This window comes from Schistocerca cancellata, chromosome 3 (assembly GCF_023864275.1).
Source record: "Schistocerca cancellata isolate TAMUIC-IGC-003103 chromosome 3, iqSchCanc2.1, whole genome shotgun sequence".
Taxonomy (NCBI): domain Eukaryota; kingdom Metazoa; phylum Arthropoda; class Insecta; order Orthoptera; family Acrididae; genus Schistocerca; species Schistocerca cancellata.
This window is the reverse complement of record NC_064628.1, coordinates 490,827,172-490,843,595: the sequence shown is the minus strand read 5'-3', so window position 1 is coordinate 490,843,595 and position 16,424 is coordinate 490,827,172. Positions and strand designations below refer to the sequence as shown.

At 41.6% G+C, this 16,424-nt stretch overlaps 1 protein-coding gene across 1 annotated transcript in view; it reads left to right on the top strand.

Annotated features, from left to right (window-relative positions):
- The window catches only part of LOC126176377 (zygotic gap protein knirps-like), a 394,505-nt gene that overhangs the window by 232,904 nt on the left and 145,177 nt on the right, over window positions 1-16,424 (top strand). The gene's annotated exons all lie outside the window — the stretch shown is intronic.

Here is a 16,424-nt window from a genome sequence, read left to right as displayed (position 1 = left end):
AAGATGAAAATCTAATACTGCTGGGGCACTGGAATGCACTTGTAGGGGAAGGAGAAGAAGAAAAGTTTACAAGAAAATGTGGCATTCGGACAAGAAATGAGATAAGAGAATGACTAATTGCGTTCTGTAATAAATTTCAGTTAGTAATAGCGAATACTCTATTCATGAATCGCAAGAGGAGGAGGAATACTTTGAAAATGCAGGGTGATACGGGAAGATTTCATTTAGTTTACATCATGGTCAAACAGAAATCCAGAAATGAGGTACTGGATTCTAAGGAGTACCCAGGAGCAGATGCAGTCTCCGATCACAATGTAGTAGTGACGAAGAGTAGGCTCGAAGTTAAGAGATTAGTCAGGAGGAATCAATACGCAAAGAAGTGGGATACGGAAGTACTAAGGAACGACGAGATACGCTTGTGTTCTCTTAGCACGTAGATTCAGCAATAAGGAATAGCTCAGTAGGCAGTACAATTGAATAGCAATGGACATCTCTAAATAGGGCAACCACAGAAGTTGTAAAGAAAAAGAAAGGTATAAAGAAGGTAATGCAAATAAACTATGTGTAACTGAAGAAGTACTTCAGTTGATCGGTCAAAGAAGGAAGTACAAAAATGTTCAGGGGAATTCAGCAATACAGAAATACAAGTCGCTGAGGAATGAAATAAATAGGAAGTGCAGGGAAGCTAAGACGAAATGGCTGCATGAAATATGTGAAGAAATCGAAAATAAATGATTGTCGGAAGGACTGTCTCAGCATATAGGAAAGTCAAAATTAAAAGCAATGGTGGCAGCATTGATAGTGCAATGGGAATTCCATTGTTAAATGCAGAGCAGAGAGCGAATATGAGGAAAGAGTACCTGAAGGCCTCTATGAGGGGAAGAATTGTCTCTTATGATAGAAGAAGAAACAGGACTAGATTTAGAAGAGATATGGGTGATGGAATTTCAGAGAGCTTTGAAGGACTTAAGATCAAATAAAGCACAAGGGATAGATAACATTCCGTTCGAACTTCTAAAATCATTGGGGGAAGTGGCAACAAAACGACTGTTCAAGTTGGTGGGTAGAGGGTATCAAAATGCTGACTTATCATTTCTGAAAAAAATCATCCACACAATTCCGAAGACTGCCACAGCTGTCAAGTGCGAGATTTATCGCACAATCAGCTTAACAGGTCGCGCATCCGAGTTGCGGACAAGAATAATATATACACAAGAATGGAAAAGAAAATTGAGGATTGTTAGATGACGACCAGTTTTACTTTAGAAAAGGTAAAGGCATCAGAGAGGCAATTTTTATTTTGCGGTCGATAGTGGAAGCAAGACTAAAGAAAAATCAAGACACTTTAATAGGATTTGGCGACCTGGTAAAAGCGTTAGACGATATAAAATGGCGAAAGATGTTCGGAATACTGAGAAAAATAGGAGTAAGCTATAGGGAGAGACGGATAATATGTAATGTGTACAAGAGCTAACAGGAAATAATAGTGAACGACAAAGAACTAAGTGTTCAGTGTAAGACAGGAATGTAGTCTTTCCCCACTACTACTCAATCTGTACATCGAAGAAGCAATGATTGACATTTAAAAAAAGGTTCAGGAGTGGAATTAAAATTCAACGTGAAAGGATATCTATGACACGATTCGCTGATGACATTGATGTCCCGAGTGAAAGTGAAGAAGAATTACATGACCTGATAATGAAATGAATAGTCTAATGTGTACAGAATATGGTTTGAGAGCAAATGGGAGAAACACGGAAGTAATGAGAAGCAGCAAAAATGAGAACGGGGTGAAACTTAACATCAGGATTGATGGCCACGAAGTAGATGGAAGTAAAGAATTATACTTCCTTGGCAACAAAATAATCAGTGAGGGACGCAGCAAGGAGGACATTAAAAGCAGACTAGCACTGGGGAAAAGGACATTCCTGGCCAACAGAAGTCTACTAGTGTGAAACATGGGCCTTAATTTGAGAAATAAATTTCAGAGAACGTACGTTTGGAGCACAGCATTGTATGGTAGTGAAACATGGACTTTGGGAAAGCCGAAACAGAAGAGAATCGAAGCAATGAGACGTGGTGGAACAGACGAAGTTTGAAAATCAGGTAGACTGATAAAGTGAGGAAAGAGGAGGTTCTGCGCAGAATCGGTGATGAAAGGGTTATGTGGTAAACACTGACAAGGAGAGGGACAGGATGATAGGACATCTGTTGAGGCATCAGGGAATGCTTCAATGTTACTAGAGGGAGCTGTAGAGGTTGAAAACGGCAGAGGAATACCTCCATCAAATAATTGAGGACGTAGGTTGCAAGTGCTACTATGAGATGGAAAGGTTGGCAGAGGAGAGGAATTCGTTGGTGGGCTGCATCAAACCAGTCAGAAGGGAGGAGGAAAGAGGTACTACATTAATAGTGTGTGGATAAGCAGAGAGTCTGGGTGGAACTGACGAGAGGCATGCTGCGGTAGACAGTGGAACTGCGATGGACGCTGTGTCCGGATGGCTCAGAGGTCAGAGAATCTGTCAATAAGCAGGAGACCCGGGTTAGAATCGCGGTCCGGCACAAATTTTCAACTTTGGTTCAAATGGTTCAAATGGCTCCGAGCACTATGCGACTTAACTTCTGAGGTCATCAGTCGCCTAGAACTTAGAACTAATTAAACCTAACTAACCTAAGGATATCACACACATCCATGCTCGAGGCAGGATTCGAACCTGCGACCGTAGCAGTCACACGGTTTCAGACTGAAGCGCCTAGAACCGCACGGCCACAATGGCCGGCTTTTCAACTTTCCCTATTGATTTAAATCAATGTTAGCTTGCAACCAATGTCTGTAATTCCTTTGTGTCTCAATTCATAATGGTTACTGGATGAAAATAGTGTCTGTTCTTTCGGACATCTCCGAAGGAACAGATACCACATATACGTAAACAATTCACCTTTAGTGTACTGAGACAAACACGAATGAGCGTGCTGCACGAGTAGTGAATAAGTTGTTGACTCTATGTTTACGGTATCTGTGGTTCTCCTGCTCTGCTCGCCTGTCAGCTGCTCAGTGCAGTATCGTTCTTACTCTAGCAGCTGAGTTTTTACAGAAGAAAATTTGATATTTCTGAATCTAGGAGAAATTACCTGGAATGCATTATTAAGGAAATGAAATTTGTATGTGTTTCCGATTGGATGGAGAAGATTTCTGAAGGAATATTTCAAGGTAACCAGTGCATGCGTAAGAATGAAATATCTAATCGGAATTATTAATTCAACGAATTCTTTGTCCCTTAGATAACTAACAGTATTCACGATTAGTGTTAATTTGATCTCTTTCTTTCCATTACGTCACAAGTAGAGAAATTAGTTTATATATCTGTAATTTTTCAAGTAATGACAAAATTTTGTAACGGCTGGGGTCTTCTTACGTTGTATAGTCTTTTTGACGATAATCAGGTTTAAATCTTCAAGAACGATTTCCTTTAAAGTAAAATCGTTCTCCATCATTCTTGGTAAAGTTTTAAATGTTTTGTCATGTATGCATTGCAGCTTACGTCGCACGCAGCCGCAGATTGTTTCTGACAGGCGTGAAGAAAGTTTTGTAGTGAGTAGATAATTCTTCTTTAGCTGCTGCATTTTCTGATTTGAATTTGATTTCTAGAATGTCAGTACACCAGACACAAAACAGCAAGCCGAGCATGAGATTAGTTACTTTTGTTTCAGGGCAGGTCTCACTTTGCATTCTTATGAGGAAAAAGAATTTTCAGGTTTGTGCTTACTAAGCAGATTAATTTACACTGAACGGTTACCTTCTGCCGAGCTGAGGAGTATTTTATTTTGTGGATATTCCAAGTCAAACATTGTACTTCATGTTACACATGTTTCATAACGTACTTCAGTATTGAGTTACAGTTGACGGGAGGTACCGGTGAATTTTCAGCTCGGCCGTAAAAAAAATCGCAGGGGGCTGAAAATATGTTTCATAACATGTCTTGGCAAATTCAATTTGATAAGCACAATTTTTGTCATCACTTCTGATTTTCTGAGTTTTTAAATAATCATTATTTTTTCAAACCCATACTTGGAGTTGTTCGTTATCACTGAATTGTATTCACAAAAAAAGTTAAGCCGAAAATGATGTAAGAGTAGCATTCTTTTATTACGGCCATTTTGATTTTCTTCCAAAATTATGAAGTATATTTAATTTTCTATCACTACATAAATATGTTCAGTGCTCAAATTTAACTGAGACATTAATTTTATATGAATATATCTGTATATGTGCATAAACTGTACGAACGTTCGTAATCATGTATGCATGCGTCACTAATCTATATGCACGTCTGAAATCAGCGTAAATAAATAAATATAACTATCATTTTAATTTTCTGAAAGCTTTGGACAGAAGACCACAATAACATCAAGACATACTGAACAGTCCTGACAAAGTGGTAATCGCTCATTCCGTTATCTACACCGAAGAGCGAAGGGAACTGGTACACCTGCCTAATATCGTGTAGGGAACACGCGAGCACGCGGAAGTGCTGCAGCACGACGTGGCATGGGCTCGACTAATGTCTGAAGTAGTACTGGAGGAGACTAACACCATGAATCCTGCAGGGCTGTCCGTAAATCCGTAAGAGTACGAAGGGTTGGATATCTCTTCTGAACAGCACGTTGCAAGGCATCCCAGTTACCGGTATGCTCAATAATGTTCATGACTGGGGAGTTTGGTGCCCAGCAGAAGTGTTTAAACTCAGAATAGTGTCCCTGGAACGACTCTGTAGCAATTCTGGGCGTGTGGGTTGTTGCATTGTCCTGCTGGAATTGCCCAAGACCGAAAGAACGCACAGTGGACATGGATGGATGCTGTTGATCTTGTGATCAAACAGGATGCTCACGTACGTGTCACCTGTCAGAGTTGTATCAAGACATATCAAGGGTTCCATATCACTCCAGCGGCACACACCCCACACCATTACAGAGCCTCCACCAGCTTGATCAGTCCCCCCTGTGGATGCATGAGATTGTCTCCATGCCCGTAAGCGTCCATCCACTCGATACAATTAGAAAAGAGACTCGTCCGATCAGGCAACATGTTTCCAGTCATCAACAGTCCTATGTCGGTGTTGACAGGCACAGGCGTGGCGTAGATCTTTGTGTGGTGCAGTGCAGGGTACACGAGTGGGCCTTGGGCTCCGAAAGCCCATATCGATGATGTTTCGTTGAATGGTTCATACGCTGACACTTGTTGACGGCCCATCATTTAAATCTGCAGCAGTTTCCGAAAGGGTTGTACTTCTGTCACGTTGAACGATTCTCTTCAGTCGTGGTTGGTCCCGTTCTTGCAGGGTCTTCTTCTGGACGCAGTGATGTCGGACATTTGATGTTTTACCAGATTCCTGATACTCACGGTATGCTTGTGAAATGGTCGTACGGGAAAATTCCCACTTCAGCAGTACTTGGAAATGTTGGTCCCATCGCTCGTGCGCCGACTATAACACAACTTTCAAACCTACTTAAATCTTGATAACCTGCCCTTGTAGCAACAATAGCCGATGTGACAACTGCGCCAGACTCTTGTTGTCTTATATAAGCGTTGCCTACCGCAGCGCCGTGTTCTGCCTATTTACATATCTCTGTATTTGAATACGCATGCCTATACCATTTGGCGCTTCAGTGTAATTTCTCGAAGAACAGCCTACAGTTGACTGTATCGTATACAGAGACTCTTCTTCTATATGTTCTGTCAGTTACAGTATTTGGCTGAAACGTATCCTTGTGAGACAAGATCATAACAACCTCTTAACAGAGATTAAAGACAATATACCTTTCTCAGAATGTAAATATAACCATTTCTTTACACGCACAACAAAACATGATCTCGATAAAACTAAATCTGTACCTGAGTAATTGCTCTGCATTCATAGTTAAGTGCCCGTTATGAGGTACTTCGAACCAACGCCAGACTAGTTCTCTACCGTTCTTCAATCTCTAACAACGCATTGGAAAAATGACCACTTAAATCTTTCAGCACGAGCTCTGATTTCTCTTATTTTATTACGATGATCATTTCTCCTTATGTATATTGGAGACAGTAAAATATTTTACCATGCAGAGGAGAAAGTTGGTGATTGAATGTGAAAAGATCTCGCCGCAACGGAAAACGCCTTTGTTTTCATGATTGCCACACGAACCCGCTTATCATATCTATGGCGTTTATCACCTATTTCGTGATAATACGAATGTGGTGCCCGTGTCTGAATTTTTTCGATGTCCTCCGTCAATCCTATCTGGTAAGTACCCCGTAGCGCAAAGCAGTACTCTCGCAGATGACGGACAAGCGGAGTGGAGTGTCGGCAATATCTTGAGTAGACTTTTGCATCTTCTAAGAATGTGGTTTCCAGCAACATTGTCTATGTGGTCGTTCCAATTTAAGTTGTTCGCGACTGTATTTAGTTGAACCGACAGGCTTTAAAGTTGTTTCATTTATCGTATAACCGAAATTGAGCGTATTTCTTTTCCTACGCATGTGGATAAACTCACATCTTTCCTTTTTCAGCGACACTTGCCACTTTTCGCGCCATACAGATTTTGTCTAACTCATTTCGCAGTTGGTTTTGACCTTCTGATGACTTCAGTAGAAGGTAAATGACAGCATAATCTTCAAACTGTATAAGAAGTCTTCTCAGGCCGTCTCCTAAATCGTTTATATAGATTAGGAATAGTAGAGGGCCTATAACACTTCCATGGGGAACGCCGGATAACACTTCTGTTTTACTCGCTTATTTATCGTCGATTACTACCTTGCTGACAGAAAATCACGAATCCAGTAATACCACTGAAACAATACTCTATAAACACGCAATTTGATTAGAAGTGTATTTTGAGGAGCTGTGTCAAAAATCTTTTGGAAATCCGGAAATGTGGGATCAATTTGAGTTCCCCCGTTGATAACACTCATTACTTCGTGCGAATAGAGCTAGTTGTGTTTTACGAGAACGATATTTATTGAATCGATGCTGACTGTTTGTCGAGGTAATTCACAACGTCCTAACACAGTATACGTTCCATAATCCTACTGAAAAGTGACGTCAGTGATACAGATTTGTGATTCGTCGAATCTAATTACTCGTGCCTCCTTTCTTGAATACTAGTGTGACTTGTGGAACTTTCTAGTCTTTTGGTACAGATCTTTCGTCCAGCGAACGGTCATATACGATTGCAAGTATGGGGCTACTGTGTCAGCATACTCTGAAAGTATGCTATCTCAACCGGAAGACTTTGATAATCTGCTAAGCTTCACCGAGGATACAATCGCGCAGATACAATATTATGATGTCGTAATTCCCTGTTTACTGGTGTCTTGCACAAAAGAGCACACGCCTGAGGTAACGTGGGATACTCATGCGAAACACGGGAGCGTTACAAAACCCAGAGACCTCCTTACTCGCAAAAACCCGAGAAAGAATACACTCAATGGCTGAGACTCTCATCGCTAATTTCCAATTCAGAACGCTGGCGCGCCTATACATGAACATTCAGACAAGCCCAGGTGCACACCCCACATTCTCTTTCAACGAAACTGCAACCGTCTCACTCTCCAGGACAATGCAGTCCGTTCCGACATTTACGCATCCTACCAAAAATGATTCCTCTTGACCCAGCTCTCCTCACCAGGGATTCCCCCCTTGTACCCTCTCCTCCATCTCTTACAGCCTTTTTTCTCTTCCGGCATCATCTTTCTCTATGCCTCTTCATGTTTTTGCCTTTTTGCCTAACACAAACTAACCCCTTCCCGTCTGCCTACCAACCAAGCCTTATCAAAGTTACTCCCGGACATCTACATTTGTAGCCACACCCTCCTACCCTTCTAAACACTTAACTTTCTTACCTCCAACTCCATACTGTGTTTCCATGGCTGGTCGTTCAAATTTAGTATTTCAGGATGACCTTTTATAGGACGTGTTTTAAATGTGTTCTCATTGTTTTACTATTCCTTTTCGTTTATTGTAGAATTAAAGGAAACGAAGAAAATCATCTTTCTTTTATATAAAAGTCTTCAGTGTGTTCATCCTTTCACAAATTTTCAAATCATTTGCAAATATTTCGCCTTTCATTGTTACTTTATCCGTCTTGGATCTTGTGAACTCCGCGACCGTTAATGGTAGCTGGGGTAGGATGCATCCGGTGACAAATACTTTTTAAAATATTATTATTTCAGTGCCATAACTGGGCTTTGTGCTAACATGCGCATCTTCATACGGCTGATATTTTCAGGTACATAGAAATTCTGAACAACAGCGTCTCGTCTGCCCCTGAACTGGATAAGAGTATTTAAATATTTAATACCACTTTACAACTAGTTGCCTTCATCGTACCTAAGATGTACTCCAGTAATATCTCATTCGATGTTTATAAAACGCGACATGGACTGGTTTAAATTAAACTAAATAGTTGTGGGAATAAGAAAAATAAAATGAGCGGAGCAGTGGCTGTCGTGGCAGAAAAATAATTAGCAAGTAAGTGCGTCTGTTTTTATTACATGCTCTCCCTCAGTTGAAAGCAATTTCAGAGATGAATATGATGATAAAGTAATTGTTTATATCATGTTATTTGTGTGGTACTCTGGCATAAATTTTAGCATAATTAACCGCTAATAAAGTTCGAGGTTACGCCTGTAGTCCTGGTTTGAAACGGTACAGACTTCACTGTCTCAATCGCACCTGTGAAGAATTCGTCAATCGCAGCGGCACGAGCGTAGTACCACGTACACAAGGTATAAGAGGGCAATGCATTGTCGGAGCTGTCATTTGTACTCAGGGGCTTCATGTGGAAAAGTTTCCGACGTGATTATTGTCGCATGACGAGGACTGACAGACTTTGAACGTGAAACGGTAGCTGGAGCTAAACGCATGTGACATTCCATTTCGGAAATAATTAGGGAATTTAATATTCCGAGATCGAAAGTGTTAAGAGTGTGCAGAGAATACCAAATTTCGGGCATTACCTTTCATCACTGACAACGCAGTGGCCGACGACCTTCACTTAACGACCGATAGCCACGGCAGTTGAGTAGAGTTGTCAGTGCGAACAACACTGCGTGAAATAACCGTAGATATCAATGCGGGAAATACGACAAACATACCCGTAGGGACAGTGAGGCGAAATTTGGTGTTATTGGACTATGACAGAAAGACGAGGGACGCGAGTGGCTTTGCTAAGAGCACGGCATCCCCTGCAGCGCCTCTCCTTGGCTAGTGGCAATATGGGTTTGACGCCAGACGACTGGAAAACTATGACCTGGTCCGGTGAGTCCCGATTTCAGTTGTTAAGACCTGATGATAGGTTTCGAGCGTGGCGCAGATCCCACGACGTCATGGACCCAAGTTGTCAACAAGGCACTTTGCAAGCCAATATTGGCTCCATAATGATTTTGCCTGTGTTTACATGGAATGGACTGGGTCCGCTGGTCCAACTGAACCACATTGACAGGAAATGGTTATGTTCGGCTACTTGGAGACCATTTGCAGCCATTCATGGACCTCATGTTTCGAAACAACGATGCCATGTCACCGGCCACAAGTGTTCGCGCCTGGTTTGAAGGACATTCTAGACAGTTCCAGCAAATAATTTGGGCCCCAGATCGCCCGAAATGAATGAGATTGAACTTTTATGGGACATAATCGAGAGGTCAGCTTGTGCACAAAATCTTGCACCTGCAGCGCGTTCGCAATTATGAACGGCTGTAGATGCAACATGGCTCAGTATTTCTGCAGAACACTTCCAACGACTTATTGCGTCCATGTTACGTCGAGCTGCTGCACTAGACCGGGCAAAAGAAGGTCCGACACCACGTTAGGAGGTATCCCAGTACTCTGTCACTTTAGTGTACATAGGTTGGATGAAACGTCATTATCCACAGTTCATAATTCGTCTAAAGTAGTTGCCCGAAAGACAAACAGTAAGTAGCGTCAATCACAAGCGGAGAAAGGGGTCTTACAACGACATGTGTGTGTGCAATGAATCCAGCGGCAAATTCGTACCCCCGATGTCAAAATTTTAGCTCATCGGAACGAAAGATGCCTTAAAAATTTGAGCTCTATCAACCACAGCATTTAGCTGCTAGACAAATGGATGGATTAGATCAGAACTGTTTGTCCAATGGATAGGACATAAATTGTACAAAAATAGAGAAAGGGAACCAGAAACAAATTTTGTTTTCACCGGATGGACGTAGCACACAACCATAAATTCAGAGGTTATTCAGTTGGCACGTGAATATGGTATAATCATGCTATTATTTCCCTATCACATGACTCAGGACAGGTCATTCTTTAAAACAGTAAAAAACAGCGACAATGAAGCGGCATCTTCGTGGTTACGTTCAAATCCTGGCAGTGTCATGAAGTTAACATTACAGAACCGCTGGGTAATGCGTAGCCCGGCCGGCCGAAGTGGCCGAGCGGTTCTAGGCGCTACAGTCTGGAACCACGCGACCGCTACGGACGCAGGTTCGAATCCTGCCTCGGGCATGGATGTGTGTGCTGTCCTTAGGTTAGTTAGGTTTAAGTAGTTCTAAGTTGTAGGGGACTGATGACCTCAGAAGTTAAGTCCCATAGTGCTCAGAGCCATTTTTTAATGCGTACCCCAGATCCGTTTCTATGGACGTAGCAATAAACGGTTTTAAGGTCATGTGATCGAAATGTCGTCAAAGAAGAGGACCTTGTAGCTACTGCTGTACGTATTGTTGATTAATGAGATCAAGAATCTGCCCATAGAACTGAAGCAACAACACGAAAATCTGGAATGTCGCCTAAGGTTGCAACATCACTCCATGATCAGTCAGCACCTTCTACAATATCGCAAGAAGATAGTCCTGAAAACAATATTGCAAAAGGTGGCTAAATTAACAGTCAACAAATAGAGTCTTACTTGACAGCTTCTCGAGTGCAATGAACTTTTCTAACTTGTGAACGCGATACAACCGTCATCTGTATATGTGCATATGTCTGCCCCATGACTTGTTGCCTCAGTATATCTTTACGCTCTGAAACATCGCTGTTTCTGTCAGAGAAGGAAACTCGCTGGCTAATGGAAGCAGACATTGAGAGTTCCGTCCAGTAAAATTTTAGTAATTAAGTTAAACAAACTCCTACTCTTGCTGATTTAGTTTTTATTAGCCAATAGTGTAGAGACGTGAGGAGGAAACCAAAAAAATTCTCCCACTCCGTGTTACGACTCTGAAGCTTGCACATACGAGATCTTCCACGTAAATACGGAAGAAAAAGCACACACTGTGCTGAAAATGATGCTATGCACCAACAGCAAAGCTTGTTTTAGAAACTTAAACAGAACGTTTTCCGGAGCGTGGCCACTTAGGCCATGACAGTTCTTACTCTGGCCTCTGGAAAGCGCCACCTGGTTCTCAAACAAAGCTGTGTATTTCTTCGGCTGATAGCTGTCCCCGTGAACCGTCCAGAATGCGTGAGATAGCACTTAGCTATCAAATTTACAATTCTGCTCGTTTATTTTAAGTAAACTCTTATCTTCTCCCAGCCAGCTCATAGGCTCTAAATTCTGCATTCTCTTACCATAACAAAAGAGAAGTGTATAGAAGGCAAGAAACGGGACAGTCACTGATGGTGACTATCCCCCGAGTAACAATAATTACAAGAAAAATACGAAACGAGCTAAATAGAAAAGAGAGTTAACATCGCGTCCTTACAGAAAGAACATAGAAGCCAAAGAAGAAGGAAATAAAAAGAAGAAGTCTGAACACAGACCTATAAAAAAGAGGCAGAGAGATGAAAACTTTAAAAATAATAAAAATTAAAACACAAAGTGATCTGGTTATATCAGATATGTAAGGAAGATAGAAAAGAAGACAAGAGTCAATGTATGAAATGAAAAGGCTGGGTACATGACGTGTTCACTGGCGTGGAAAGTAAAATTAATAAATATTCCTACGAATCTAAGTTCAAACCAGCCGATTTTCGATATTTAAGGAGTTCAATTTGTTAAGAGTTTATATTTTGTATCCTATGTGTAATTTCAGTACGTGTAACTACGGAAGTAAAATTACATTTGTACTTTGTAATATGTTATTGTGACGTTTTGTTAAGCTATTCCATGGATTTATTATGTCGTCGTTTAATCTATGACTTAGGCTATAGAAGGTAGAGTTTAAGAAACCAGGCGCATTATTCGTATCAAAGGTACAAATTTGAAGAAAGGTTAAAAATTCGTTTTGAGACAGGGCTTTGTATCTGCGTGGAAGCTGGTTGATTGCTAAAAAAATAATGATTGAGTGTATGCAAAACAATTTGTGTTATTTAAATTACGCTATCAAAGACAGTAATTCTCCCTTAAGGAGTACGATTTGAGAAACCTTACCCTATTTAGATTTAATGCGAAATAGTTGTACTCACTTACATAAGCTCCAATAGCTGGCGAATTGTTTTAATTAGGTCCACATATTTTTCCAGGTGGATATATATGTTAACTGCAAACAGCACACATGTCAAAAATAAATTACTGTGGTACGCTTCATAATATTCTGCAAGTCAGTGTTGAGCGTCTAACGTGTGCTATATTCTTGATAATTTTGTATACAATGCAGTGATTATCCACTAAACACAGATACAAATATATTACCCATTTCGAACTCGACGAGATGTAAACAGAGCAAAGATGATGTGCACATCCTACACATAATCTTTGCTGTTTATATCTTACTCTATAGGAAACGAATAATACATTTGTATCTTCGCTGAATGGATAATCAATGCATTGTAAACAAAAACGTGAAGTGTGTAGCACATGTCTGACGCTCAACACTGACATAAAGAATATTACGAAGTGTGCCACAGTAATGTGTGCTTTTTGCAATTTAACCTCCTGGAAAACTATGTGGACCAGAACAAAACAGTTTGACATCTCCTGGAAGTTATATAAGTCAATACAACTATTACATATTATATTTAAATAAATGCAAACGCTTTAGTGTATATTGGTGCTAAATACACAAATTTTCTTGTGCGGTGCCGGAACAGAAGACATGTTGTCGATTAAGACGTCTATGTGACTCAAAATGTTAGCCTTTTGAAGATGGCCATAAAACTATAAACGCCGTCCGAACAGGCCTCGAAAGACCCTAATGGTACTGACCGATCATCATGTTATCCTCAGCCAATAGGCGTCACTGGATGCAGTTACGGAGGGTCGTGTAGTCAGCATACTACCCTCCCGGCCGTTCTCAGTCTTCGTATCTGAGCCACTACTTCGTAATCAAGTAGCTCCTCAGTTTGCCTCACAAGGTCTGAGTGCACCCCGCTTGCCAACAGCGCTCGGCAGAACTAACGGTCACCCATCAAAATTCTAGCCAAGCTCGACAGCGCTTAACTTCGGTGAACTGACGGGAACCGGTGTTACCACCACGCCAAGGCCGTTGAATCTGACGATGGTCATGGTAGCCCGAAACCGTTAAAGGACTGAAACAAAACGTTCTGAAAAGTGTTTGTGGCTGCTTGCGTCATTTGTTAAATACATCCAATTTATTGTCTTCTCGTCCTTTGGTTATATACCAGTCCTAAAACGCGTTGAATGGAACGCTGACAACCTCTTCCCCCGTCTATGGGAAGAAGAGGATGAAACAACAATAAAGATAACAAAAAGGCTACCAAATAAAGAAATTGTAATTATTATGCGCGTACAATATAGCGGTAGGAATAAATGTTTTAATTTGTGGGTGGGTTGCAAAATTTAGTGCTTGGAATTCGCACTTCTGCAGCAATAACGACGGCAGCCTGGCTAGGCATAGAGTAGAAACGACTTTTCCAAGTTGCTTCAGCTCTATTCTACACTTCATAAATCGTAGTGGCTGGCATATTACTGGCGTGACAGGTTCTTTGCAACTCATGTTCAGATGTTTTCTATGGGTGTGGGCCCGCACAGTCGAACAGCCGAATACCCCTTTTATTGAGCTAGGTCAGGACAAAATACGCAACATTTGGTCTTGCGTGTCATATTTTACGTAGTATAGTGGAATGAATTTTGTCTCTATACGTACTGATGTCAAAATACGCCTTTCATACTTCGGAAATGACCCCCATTTTCCATTTCATGATACTTCTTCGGTCATTTGGACACAACGGAATTTTTTGTTTGGATTTCAGTCTATAAGAAATTATTGTTGTCAGCTTGGATGCAATGTTCTTGTAAGGTAATAGTCAAGGAATTTTGTAGTGGACCGATAATGCCTCCAACATTAACATACCATTTGTATACCTATGGCCACAACAATTTCTGCAAATATTAATAATGACTTTATTAACAATTTATGTTACTTCTACGATTGTTACAAATACCTCCACCGCCGTTACCGCAATCAAAAATGGCTCTGAACACTATGGGCCTTACATCTATGGTCATCAGTCCCCTAGAACTTAGAACTACTTAAACCTAACTAACCTAAGGACAGCACACAACACCCAGCCATCACGAGGCAGAGAAAATCCCTGACCCCGCCGGGAATCGAACCCAGGAACCCGGGAGTGGGAAGCGAGAACGCTACCGCACGACCCCGAGATGCGGGCATTACCGCAATCAAACAGCTATACTTAATCTAAAACATGTCGTTTGACGTCAAGGATACAGGGTGTCCTGGTTAAACATTTGATAATAAAAAATGTAATAACTTGAGACGTAACTGAGATATTTATTGACGGTTTGCTCCTGCACGTGTGGTAACTCGAAATGTTTTCTGTATTTGCTTGCGGCAGTTGGTACCGCATGCGGTGCGCGCAACTGCTTTGTTCACGTGAAAGGGCTACAGTTTCCACGTGGACTCTACAGCAGAAGGTGTTCTGTGTGGCTTCTCTCGCAGAGCTAAGATCTGTTAACTGCTACAACGTCGTTTTCGGAGTGTGTGTGGACTGCGACCAACTGACGATATTCCAGTTTCCGTAGCCAAGCAAGAAATGGGACAAGCGGTTTTGGGAAACTGGGAGTTTGCTTTCAGTGTAGGACCACCATCCCAAGCGAGCAGTTCCAGAGGTTACTCCTTCCTACGGAGCCCTCGTAAGTCAATCCGACAAGCAAGTACAGTTACCGCGTTCCACAGTACACGACGTCGTCGGTAAAAGGTTGCGCCTACGGGCGTACAAACTGCAGATTTGTCACAAAATGAAGCCTGAGGACAAGCCGCGACGGAAAGCACTCGTGGAGACAATTCCGGAAAAAAAATGGATGAAGACGAGGCCTTCCTCAATTTGTCTGTTTTTCGGACGAGGCTACATTCCACACTTCCGGCACGCTAAACACACTCAATTGCCGCGTATGGGGTACTAAACACTCCCCCACCCCTCCCCCCACATAGTATTGTAGTGCGAACGTGCATCTCTGAAAGTGAATGTGTGATGTGTATTGTTGAAGGACAGGGTATTAGCTCATTCTTCCTACGTTAATGGAACAACGTGCTCAGAAATGTTGGAGCTATGTGCTGTGCCACAAATTCCTCATTATGTTATATATCAACACGATGGCACACGATGCCCGTTTGCGAACATCCTGAGGGGTTTCTTGGGTCATGAGTTCTCAGATTTCTGTATTTGGAGAGGTAGTCCATTGATTTCTTGGCCCCCTAGAGGACCAGATATTACGCCACAGAATTTTTTTTCTGTGAGGGCCTATCAAGAAACAAGTGTACCGGACAACAGTTCGTGATCTACCACATCTCCGCCACCGAGTTCGCGCAGCTGTTGCAATTGTTACTCCTGCAGTGCTGCAAAACAGTTGGAGAGAAGTGGAATACCGATTAGATGTCTGTCGCGCCACTAACTGTGTATTAGATGCGTAAAAAGCCTTTTGAGTTATCGTAGTTGTAGAAACATGCCGTCACTAAATATCTCAATTATTTCTCAAGTTATAACATTTTATACTGTTATATGTATAGCCGTGATACTGGATGATGCACACTATATAAAAGCATGAAAAAACATTTTGTTACGATGACGGATTGGGTCAAATATTTTTGGTTGTCTTGCAACATAAACTTTGAGAGCCACTTTAAATTTTCGACTTACTCCGTCGGCACGGTCAGAAGCTGAAGTGGTACTTCGAATGTAATAGGCAGCTGAATTATGTTGTGGTAACTGCACGTAAAAGTTGTAATATCTGATAGCAAATTCCTTGGCGTTTAATGACCCCACTGAGACGTAAATCTGCCAGCTATTGGATATAAAATACCACAAAGTATCAGACCGGGCAGTCAACTCCTGATGCGAAGGTGGAGGAAGCCATAGGAAGTTTGTGTCATTACTGAAACTTGATGTGGCAAGAAAACGGAAAATAATTTATGCTTCATAGAAGCTTACAGTTCCTCGTCAGGAAGCTCTGTTACTCGTATTTGGCTCAAGAAAAACCTGCCTATTCCA